Raw genomic sequence first — 10,328 nt, forward strand, 5'->3', positions numbered from 1 at the left:
TACAGCAGCTGCAACAAGTGGATTGTGACTGAATCAAGCCACTTCGTCAGACATCTGATTGAGAGAGAGCGCCTACGGAATGTTTGCGAGTAGTTCCTCCTAGCACTTTGAGCATCGTTCATTCGTCTGAGCCAGCACGCGTTACAGAGTAGATGTAATCATCAGTCGGGGGTTATTCCGGGGTCAAGATCTACGACTTCTACGAAGCGGAAAAAGAGAGTAAAATAGAAAAAAAGAGTACGTATTAGTATCAGTTTTAGTAATATACCTGCTGAACTGGTGAGGAGGATGTAAAACAAACTACTAGCCGACGAATGATCTCCTTTGATTTGAAACTTAGAAGTAGTAATGAAAGGATCTTAGATTTGAATGATTCACATTCCAAAAATCGCGATCAACACGGATTAGCAATTCAAACCGTTCATGATGAAAGAATTGGGGGCGATCGTTCTCAATAATTAATGGATGCAAATTTAACGATATGTTTTATCCAAATCAATCGAACATATAAGTATATTCCAGAAATATTACTCAGATGACGTTGAAAACAATACAAATAATCAACTGCTTTGTAGACAATGCATAGTGGGCAAGATAGAGAATTTGCAAAATAAAATAAATCATGATACAACCAAGTCACAGAGACAAAAGTTTTCTTCTGTTGAAATGTTCAGCAAACCATTCTTGCTTTCGGTTTTTTGTTTTCAGTTTTAAGCATAAGTCACTATTGTATAACATTTTAAACATCGCGCGGGCCCGTAGATCATCTTTGGCCTCCACACTCCGTTCTCTTGCATGCCGTCAAAGATGGATCTTGGCAATCGTCGCTCGAATACTCGAATACTGGAGAACAACCGATTTAATGAGCGTCATATACAGGTGACACTTCGACCATCTCCAACTCGTCGCCGTCGATCGTGACCTTGTTATTGCTGGACAAGCGGGTTCAGTCGCTTTTGAATCCACAGGCCAGCATATACTTCATCTTGGACGTAGTAATCATCAACCCAATCCTTCCTGCTTCGCGTTTCAGTTTGCGGTAGATCTCCTCCACCATCACATATGATCTGCCGACTATATGAATGTCATCGGTAAAGCAGATAAGTTGACTGGATCTGTTGAAAATCGTACCCTGCATTTCGCCCACCGCTCGTCGAATAACACCATCAAGCGCCACGTTTAACATCATGCAGGATAGACGATCACCTTGTCGAAGCCCCCTGCGCGATTTGAATGAACTCGACAATTCACCCAAAACCCGCACACAGCACTGCGTTCCATCCATCGTCGCCTTGATCAGTCTGGTCAGCTTCCCGGAAAAGTCGTCCTCGTCCATGATTTTCCATAGCTTGTCACGGTCGATCGTGTCGTATGCGGTTTTGAAGTCGATGAATAGATGATGCATAGGGACTTGGTGTTCATGGCATGTTTGGAGGATTAGCCGTAATGTGAAGATCTGGTCCGTCGTAGACTGTCTTTCCATGAATCCGGCCTGATGACTTCCCACGAAACTGTATGCTGTATGGCATTAGGCGGCGGAGTAGGATTTGGGACAGCACTTTGTAGGCGGCATTGAGGACAGTGATCGCTCGGTAGTTCTCACAGTCCAATTTGTCGCCCTTTTTGTAGATGGGGCATATCACATCCTCCTTCCACTCTTCCGGTAGCTGTTCTGTGTCCCAGATTCAGACCACCGGTGTATGTTAATCAGTCAACTTGTTCTGGCCCATTTTAATGAGTTCAGCTACGATGCCATCGTTCCCAGCCAATTTATTGCTCATTAGATGGCGAATGGCTTCCTTAACTTCACTCATCGTTGGGAGTGGCTCCTCTAAGCCGTTGTTCGCATCGTCTTGGTCTCCTGCATGTTCAGGTGTTCATCAAAGTGCTGCTTCCATTTTTTGATCACCTCACGATTGTTCGTCGGGATGCCACCATTCTAATCCCAGCACATTTTGGCTTGCGGAACGAAGACTTCGCGGGATGCGTTGGGTCTCAGATAGAACTGTCGCTGTCGGAGATTTCCCACATTTCGACGGGTCGACACCCTCCTTCACTCTTCGTCGAACCAGTCGAGTTCGTTCCACTTGCTCAATGACGTTCTCCACAGCGCTTTTGGTGGTTGTCTTGATGGTACCCTAACAGTCCTCTAGATGGACTCGTCTATCTTACCCTCTGTCGGCAGCGATGCTTCGAGCCATTGCACATATTCTGCTGTGACCTCATATTGTTCAGTCGTTCGATATTTAACAGAGGTGGACGTGTCGGTTTCGTATAGTGTTCACCACGGAGATATAACCAGATAGTGGTCTGACTCGATGTTGCCTCTCGACAAGATCTGCCGTCGATGATGTCCAAGAAGTTCCGGCTGTCTATCAAAACGTTGGCGACCTGTTGTTGCATTTGGTACGGTAATCTCCAGGTGTACTTGTGTGGAAGGGGTACTGGAAAAAGATACTACGTACGGCTATTCGTTTGGAGGTGATGAAATCTATGAGTCTGAGAACGTTTTCGTTGGTCAGCTGGTGCGCACTGATCCTTCTAATTGTTGATTTGAAATCCTTCTCTTGGCCAACTGAGCGTGAAAATCCCCTATAACGATCTTGATATCATGTTTTGGGCAGCGGTCGTATTCAAGTTCCAGCTGCGCGTAGAATTCGTCTTTGTCGTCACCGGTACTTCCGAGGTGAATGCTGTGCTCGTTGATGAAGCTGTTGTTGAAGAAGTGGCCCTTGATTCTCAACTGACACATTCGTGGGTTGATTGGCAATCGCGCGTTTTTGCATCTTTCCCATCACTATAAAAGCTGTTCCAAGCTCGTGTGTGTTGCCACAGCTCTGGTCGATGGTATGACTATCTCGGAACGCACGTATCCTGGAGCTCTTCCAGCATACCTCCTGCAGCGCTACGATGTCAAATGTCGGCTGGGTAAATGGTCAGAATTTTGTACAAACCATGTCACAGAGGGTTGTTTGGACAAAATATTTCGATCCCTACCGATTTTACACAAACCGTTTGCCACACATCAAGCAGTGCCGTACACGAAGCAAATCGTATCTTCTGTGATAGAATGTCATATAATTTCATCGGATTTGTAAAATTGTGGTAAAGTCTATGGCCCGCTTTAAGCTATGCGAATCATACAAATATTCAACACCTTATTCGTATATCCTGAATGTATGCGAGAGAGTTCAAGTTTTGCTATCAATGCATGCAAACCGATGCCAGCGACATTATGTTTGCATTGGACAATTTTTCCAACAAGAACAACAAGATTGTTTTCTCACTTGAATCCTGCTCGGAAGAACAAATTTACGAACATGGTGGACTTTATATCTTATCCAATTTATACCGACTGTAAGTAACCATTTTTACGAACGTTTACTTATTTGATTGGAAATGCGATTCGCATTAACATTATTAACGATTTGAGCTTTAATTTTTGATGCGATTATATGTTTACTGGGAACTTCGAATGAAATAAAAGATCAGCAGTTAAATGTTCCAAGATTCCAATCGCTAGTTCCTTTTTATCGTGTGGGTCTTTGACGATTTCCATCCGAAATTTCTTATTCATTACTTGTTGGTGGTTGTTTTTCAGGTTGAAGGTTTTTTTTTCTCAATCACGAACTAGCGAGACCCGCAGACTATCTCGCAGAAAGGGGGACCCGAGGTTGCTCGCACCCCAGCAAGGACGCGTTGAGGGCAAGGTTGCCAAAATCAAAGAAAATTCTATAAATTCACAGAATTTTGAGCAATTTTTCATCACAGATGCTGTGTCACAGAGCACAGAATTTTGAAAATATTTTTATGTTAACAAGAATTTTGAATTTTCAACTTTGTTTTTAAAAAACATGATTCGATTAGTAATGTTTATTGATTTTTCTCAAGTAAAATTAGAGAAAAATCTAAATTTTTATGACTTTTCAAAGAAATTTATGCTATTTCAGTCACAGAAAATCATCACAGAATTTTTGGGTAAAATCACAGAAAGTCAGACTATTTTTTCGCAAAAACACAATATTTTTTCCGGCAACCTTGGTTGAGAGTCGGAATTTTAAGACAAGAGGTGATCCCAAGTAACAACTTTAGCTTTATTATGGTCAGCAAAATTTCTTTAAGACGATAGCATTAATCCTCATAAAAAGCTAAAACGCAATGTATCACCAGAACTCTAAAAAAAGCTAAAATCTATAATAAAGCTAAGCTATCAGACCCTATCCTAGAAACGTCATTATGACCATTTTTTAAACTTCGATATCATCAATATCTTTTAAAATTTTGGTCACCAAAGCTTTTATAAAGTTCGTCAAATCTGATGGTCAATGATGCTGGAATTGATGAAAAACAGGCCTGAAAAATATTTTCAAAAACTTGACATTTTGACAAGGCGTCATTTTTTGCCCTTCGACTTTGCAACCATCATGCGTTAGTCAATTCAATGCTTAATAGCTTTATTATCGTCTGGTAAATGGCTTATTAGTTTTATAATGGTTTAATGAGAGCCATATAAATTGCTAAAATTTGACGTCTCTATGACAAAACCACCAGTGACACGCTTAGGATGAGTTTCTCATTTCTGAGTCGTTAATCATAATTACAGTAAATGAGGACAGACTATTTAAATGAAAATGTATTTACTGTGAATAACCCATGTAATAAACCATGAGTTGGAGTCGAATTTCGTTGTTTGAAGCCATCTTGAAATCCAAGATGCTGGCATCCGCTTTGCTTTAAAATGATGTTAATCACCGAAATTTGCGAGTACCCTCTACAATATGGGTAAAGAGCTAAACAATAAGAGGTCGATTTTTTCCTTTCTGACGCCATCTTGGCATCCAAGGTGGCGGCTTCCTCTGAACATTAAATTGATTTCAATCACTGAAAATCACATGAAATTCTCACAAAATAGGTATTGGGTAGAAGGACTTAACTAGAAGAAGTCAAATTCCACTATTTGACGCTATCATTTATCCAAGATGGCGGCTTTCGCATTTTTTTTTCAAAGCTGTAAATCTAATGAAATGAGATCTACAATAATGGATATAAGATGAAAGGGCTAAACGAGTAGAAGTTGATTTTCATTCTCAGACGTCATCTTGAAATCGAAGATGGTGTCTTTCGCTGTACTTTAAAATGCTGTAGGTGACTTAAAATCGCATAAAATCTTAACAACATTGGTATTGGGTAAAGGGATAAACTAAGAGAAACCGAATTTCGCTATCAGACGTTATCTTGAAATCCAAGATGGCGTCTTTCGCTAAACTTTAAAACGCTGGTTATCATTGAAAATCACATGAAACTACCACAATATATATTATTATTGGGTTTAAGGGCTAAACCAGTAGAAGTTGAATTTCTCCATCTGACGCCATCTTGAAATCCAAGATGGCGACTTTTACTGAACTTAAAAATAATTAATAATATAAAGTCAATTTCCGATCATTTTTGGTCATTTTTTATCATGTTTCTGATGCAATTAGCACTTTTTGCTTTTGCTTATAATTTTTGTTTTTTTGCCAGATTTGTTGTATATGTTATTCTACACATTTTTTTAAAGCTATTTTTGCCATTTTTAGTCTTTGGCTTGCATTTGTTTTTTAAATTTTATGAAATTTTCATCTTTTCGTCAGTTTTGAGTAATTGACATTTTTTTAAATTGTGTTTTTGTTGTTGTATTTTATCACCATTAGAGAACGTAAAAACATATTATTGGTACTTGTCGAAATTTTATTGGTCATATTACAGCGGAAACTATAAGGTAATTTTGTTTCTGAAATTCGTTCGATTTTGGCACATCTGATAAAATCGAATATTGTCAAAAACGAATGGGGCTTGAATTGTGGTGGTTTTATGCCATTTACAGTCTTTAATAGTAGTTTAGAGCTAAGCGAGAGCCACCATCTTAGATTTCAAGATGGCGTCTGATAGAGAAATTCAACATCTACTCGTTTAGCTCTTTCACCTTTTATCAATATATTAGGGGTTTCATGCGATTTTCAGTCGATTTCAGCATTTTAGAGTTATTCGATACTTCTTACATCAAATAGCGAAATTCAACTTATAGATCCCTTTCAACAAATAACCATATTGTAAGGGTTTCATGTGATTTTCAATCATTTACAGTATTTTCAAGTTGAGTAGTAGCCTCCATCTTGGATTTCAAGATGGCGTCAGACAGAGGAATTTGACTTGTATTCGATTAGCCCTTTCACCTAATAACTCTGATTATGGATCCTTATTTCATTAATTTTTCAGTAGTTTACAGCTTTGAAAATAAAAGCGGAAGCCTCCATCTTGGATTAATGATAGCGTCAAGAAACAATTTTTTTCCTACTTGTTGGGCCCAATTTCGCTCAGTAATCATACTAGAGGGTGATACGGTCAAAATGTGGTCAATATCAATTTGACATATTTCTTTCAATTTTGCATTTAAAAAACCTGAACACCCCTCATTTTGGAGGTGTGTGTGTGTAGAATGTTGCTCCTATTTTGATTTTGGAATTCACTCTTCAGTTGTCAAAATGCCGTCCAAGAAAGAAGAGCAGCGTATCAAAATTATTCTCGCGCATCGCGAAAATCCCAGCTACTCGCACGCAAGGCCGGCAAAATCGCTAAAAGTTGCCAAATCAACCGTTACAAATGTAATTAAAGTGTTTGGGGAACGTTTGTCCACAGCCAGGAAGTCTGGATCGGGGGGTAATCGAAAACCGGAAGCCGCTGAGACGACAAAGAGAGTTGCCGGTAATTTCAAGCGAAACCCTAACCTCTCTCTCCGAGATGCCGCAAATAAGCTGGGTGTATCGTCTACAAACGTGCATCGAGCCAAAAAACGAGCCGGATTATCGACTTACAAGAAGGTAGTGACTCCAAATTGCGATGATAAACAAAATACGACGGCCAAAGCACGATCGCGGAGGTTGTACACGACGATGCTGACGATGGACGACGAAACCTACGTCAAAGCCGACTACAAGCAGCTTCTGGGACAGTATTTTTAGTTTTATACGGCAAAAGGAAGGGGAAAGGTAGCAGATATTTTCAAGCACATGAAACTATCAAAGTTCGCGAAGAAATATCTGGTTTGGCAAGCCATTTGCACTTGTGGCTTGATAAGCAGCGTTTTCATAGCTTACTCAATACGGTAAAAATGCCATGGAGTGGTACGCCGCCAACAACGTGCAGGTGGTTCCCAAGGACAAGAACCCTCCCAACACGACAGAGCTTCGCCCAATTGAGAAATACTGGGCAATTGTCAAGCGGAACCTAAAGAAGACTAAAAAAAACTGCTAAGGACGAGCAACAGTTCAAGGAAAACTGGCTTTCTGCGGCGAAGAAGGTGGACAAGGTGGCTGCACAAAATCTGATGGCAGGTGTTAAGCGTAAGGCCCAGCAATTCGGATTTGGATAAGCGGAAGCCTAACTCAATATTTTTCCTGAATTTTATACTAATTAAACTTGAAAAAGAAATTTCATTTAATTTTTTAAATAAACTATTTCACCGATTTACACGCGTTTTCCCTTGACCAAATTTTGACCGATCACCCTTTATAGATATATTCATACCACTTATAGTGATTTGTAGTTTTTCAAAGATTTTTACAGATTTTTTTAATTTTAACTTAGAACCACCACACATTACTTATTAAAAATGTGTAAAAAAGGGAATTTCAATTCAAATATGTGCAATAGACTGAGTCGATTTGGGGTCATTTTTGAATTTCTCAAAGCCTGGGGTCTTAAAAGCTTCATTTTGGTCCAAAACTCATCCATGATTTTTTGCTGCCCCACGAAGTATGGCATGAAAAGAGGTATTGCAATACTTCGCTAGGCACTCAGCAGTGGTGTAAATTGAATTCATGGTTTATCAATCCAAAAAGACATACACTTGTTAAACAGCTAACAACTTTTTTGTCTAAAAAGATACAAAGTTATGATATTCGACGAAGTTGTTCAGCGGAAAATTTCCTTGAAGAAATTTATAAATTGGCACAAAAACTATTAGCAGGCTTAGTTCCACAAAAAAAAACAAAAATGATGTTGATTTTTCAGTACAAAATATTCAATTTTCCAATACAAACCTAAAAGTTCAAATTTACTCATGCAAACGTTACTTAAAAATTCTGCAAAAAATCATGGATGAGTTTTGGACCAAAATGAAGCTTTTAAGACCCCAGGGTTTGAGAAATTAAAAAATGACCCCAAATCGACTCAGTCTAATGTGCAATCTATCCTGAGCGTGTGCTTTTTTGACATTTTGATTGAGATCTACAAAAGAAAGCTTCGAGCAAACTTCTAAGTTTGTGTTTTATAGTAGTTTTAACTCTTTTAAAACAACTAAAACAGTATGTTTAGTAAAAGTTTTATAAGCGTGTTCAAAACTACCTGAAAAAAGGTCGAAACATAAATGTAAACATTTTTCACTACTATTATAAAACCGTCATAAAACCATAATAAATTTTCCAATCTTTTTTACAATCTTCAATTTCCCTGAAGGTTGCAAACATTTGAAAACAAAAGCATTTGCATTTAAACGGAAAACTTTCAACATTCATGAGTATATAATTCCATTTGTATGTCTACAGTAGCTCTAGTTATCGGAGCTTCCGCGTAATCTGAGCCACCATTTTAATACAAGAATTCAAAAAGTTGAAAAAAAAATTAAATCACATTTGTCACATTTGTCACATTTTCAGATAAAGTTATGACTTTCTGAGTTTGATTATTTAAAATTACAAATCCAAGTCAGGTGGGAAATGAATTTGAATACAAAATTGTAACAATCTATGTAGAACTTTTTTTTTCAATCACTTCATTCACATGGAAAGGCCTATCTCATTTAGAGTTTGATTAACTCGAGCGCCGGTATTAATTGTTTTTTTCCTAAAATCATCTCGAGACGGTTTGTTATGACTGTAGCTCCGATTGCATTACCTTTGTTTGGAAGAATGTGAAAAGTAATATAATTTCATCATTGATTTTTTTTTAGTTTGAGAAATAAATAGATAAATTTGTTTGTTGCATTTCAAAGTAAATACTACAAACCACGACCATAAACCGTGTATCGTTGTTGTTGGGAATGTGGCAATGTTTACCAACATACGGTATCTGTTTCCTTCTTTTGTGATGATTGGCAATTTCAGCCACATGTTGTTCTCTGATAAAGCTTGTTATTTAAATCAACATGGAAATTGATAGCCCTCTGACGTTATACGGTTCATGTTGTGAGTTTATATTTTCATTTTCATCTTTCCCATCGACAATGTTCACTCCTACACGTGCTGAACTTTACATTAAAAGCGATTAATCGCCGCTGATCGAATGGAGGAAAGGCAAGCAGTCATGTCATAAGCGAGCTTTGAATACTGCACCGGCTAGTCGTCGAAGTCCAAGGTTATCTAGTTCAAGCAAAATTATAAGTTTCAAGCTTATCGATCCCATTTGCTTATCTATGAAAACCAGTCTCGGTAGATTGAAAACAATTCGAGTCACTTGGATTTTAAACACTGTTATTACACAGTATATTATAGCGCATATCTTGTTCGTTCACAAAATCCCACGATCGACACACCGGTTTCGTTGAATCAAATAATGCATTGCACTTTTCCGTACAGATTAGTTCTTATCAAAATTGCTTGTGATTGATGTATTATATCAAACTCTCCCTCTTTGCTCAGGTGCAGTTGCAATTTCGATTCCTCGAAGGCAGTAGGGTATCAAACCTTGCTCCAAAACACTTGAACAACACTTTATGCAAATTCTAGTTGTACAAATAATCACATTTGCTTTACCGAAGTGGAAAACAAATAAAGTAGGAAAAAAAACACACCCAACTCTTTCAGCCAGTACGCAGTAAGTCACTCCACTCACTAAGTAACCAAGTCAATTGAGTTCGATTTACTAAGCAAGAGACGGAACAACGGCGACCGCGACTAAATAAGAAACACGTCCAGCCGACTTAAGTGTGTCAGACAGTTTGAACTAAACTCTCGCTGCCCCTCCTGGCTCGGGGAGCTTTATTCGGTTCAAACTTATCTTGCCAAGCCATATCGCTCTGGCTTCTCTTCCCCGGTTTGATTGAAAACAAGCATCTAAGTATACTTTACGGACTAAACAGACTCAACCGGTTTCATTAAGCGGGTTTCGGAGCACAGCGAAAGTTTGTTGTGCCCGAACGTTTTTGGAGCGAGAGAAATTGAGTGCGTAGCTTAACTGAATGCTACTGAATGCGCTCAGGAAAGTTGAACAGCGCTTCACCAACACCGAGAGAGTTTGCTTAAAACGGTTTAGTGCACTTGAGAGAAGCGAAAAAAAAACCGTTGAAATTT

This window comes from Uranotaenia lowii, chromosome 2, assembly GCF_029784155.1.
Source record: "Uranotaenia lowii strain MFRU-FL chromosome 2, ASM2978415v1, whole genome shotgun sequence".
NCBI lineage: Eukaryota > Metazoa > Arthropoda > Insecta > Diptera > Culicidae > Uranotaenia > Uranotaenia lowii.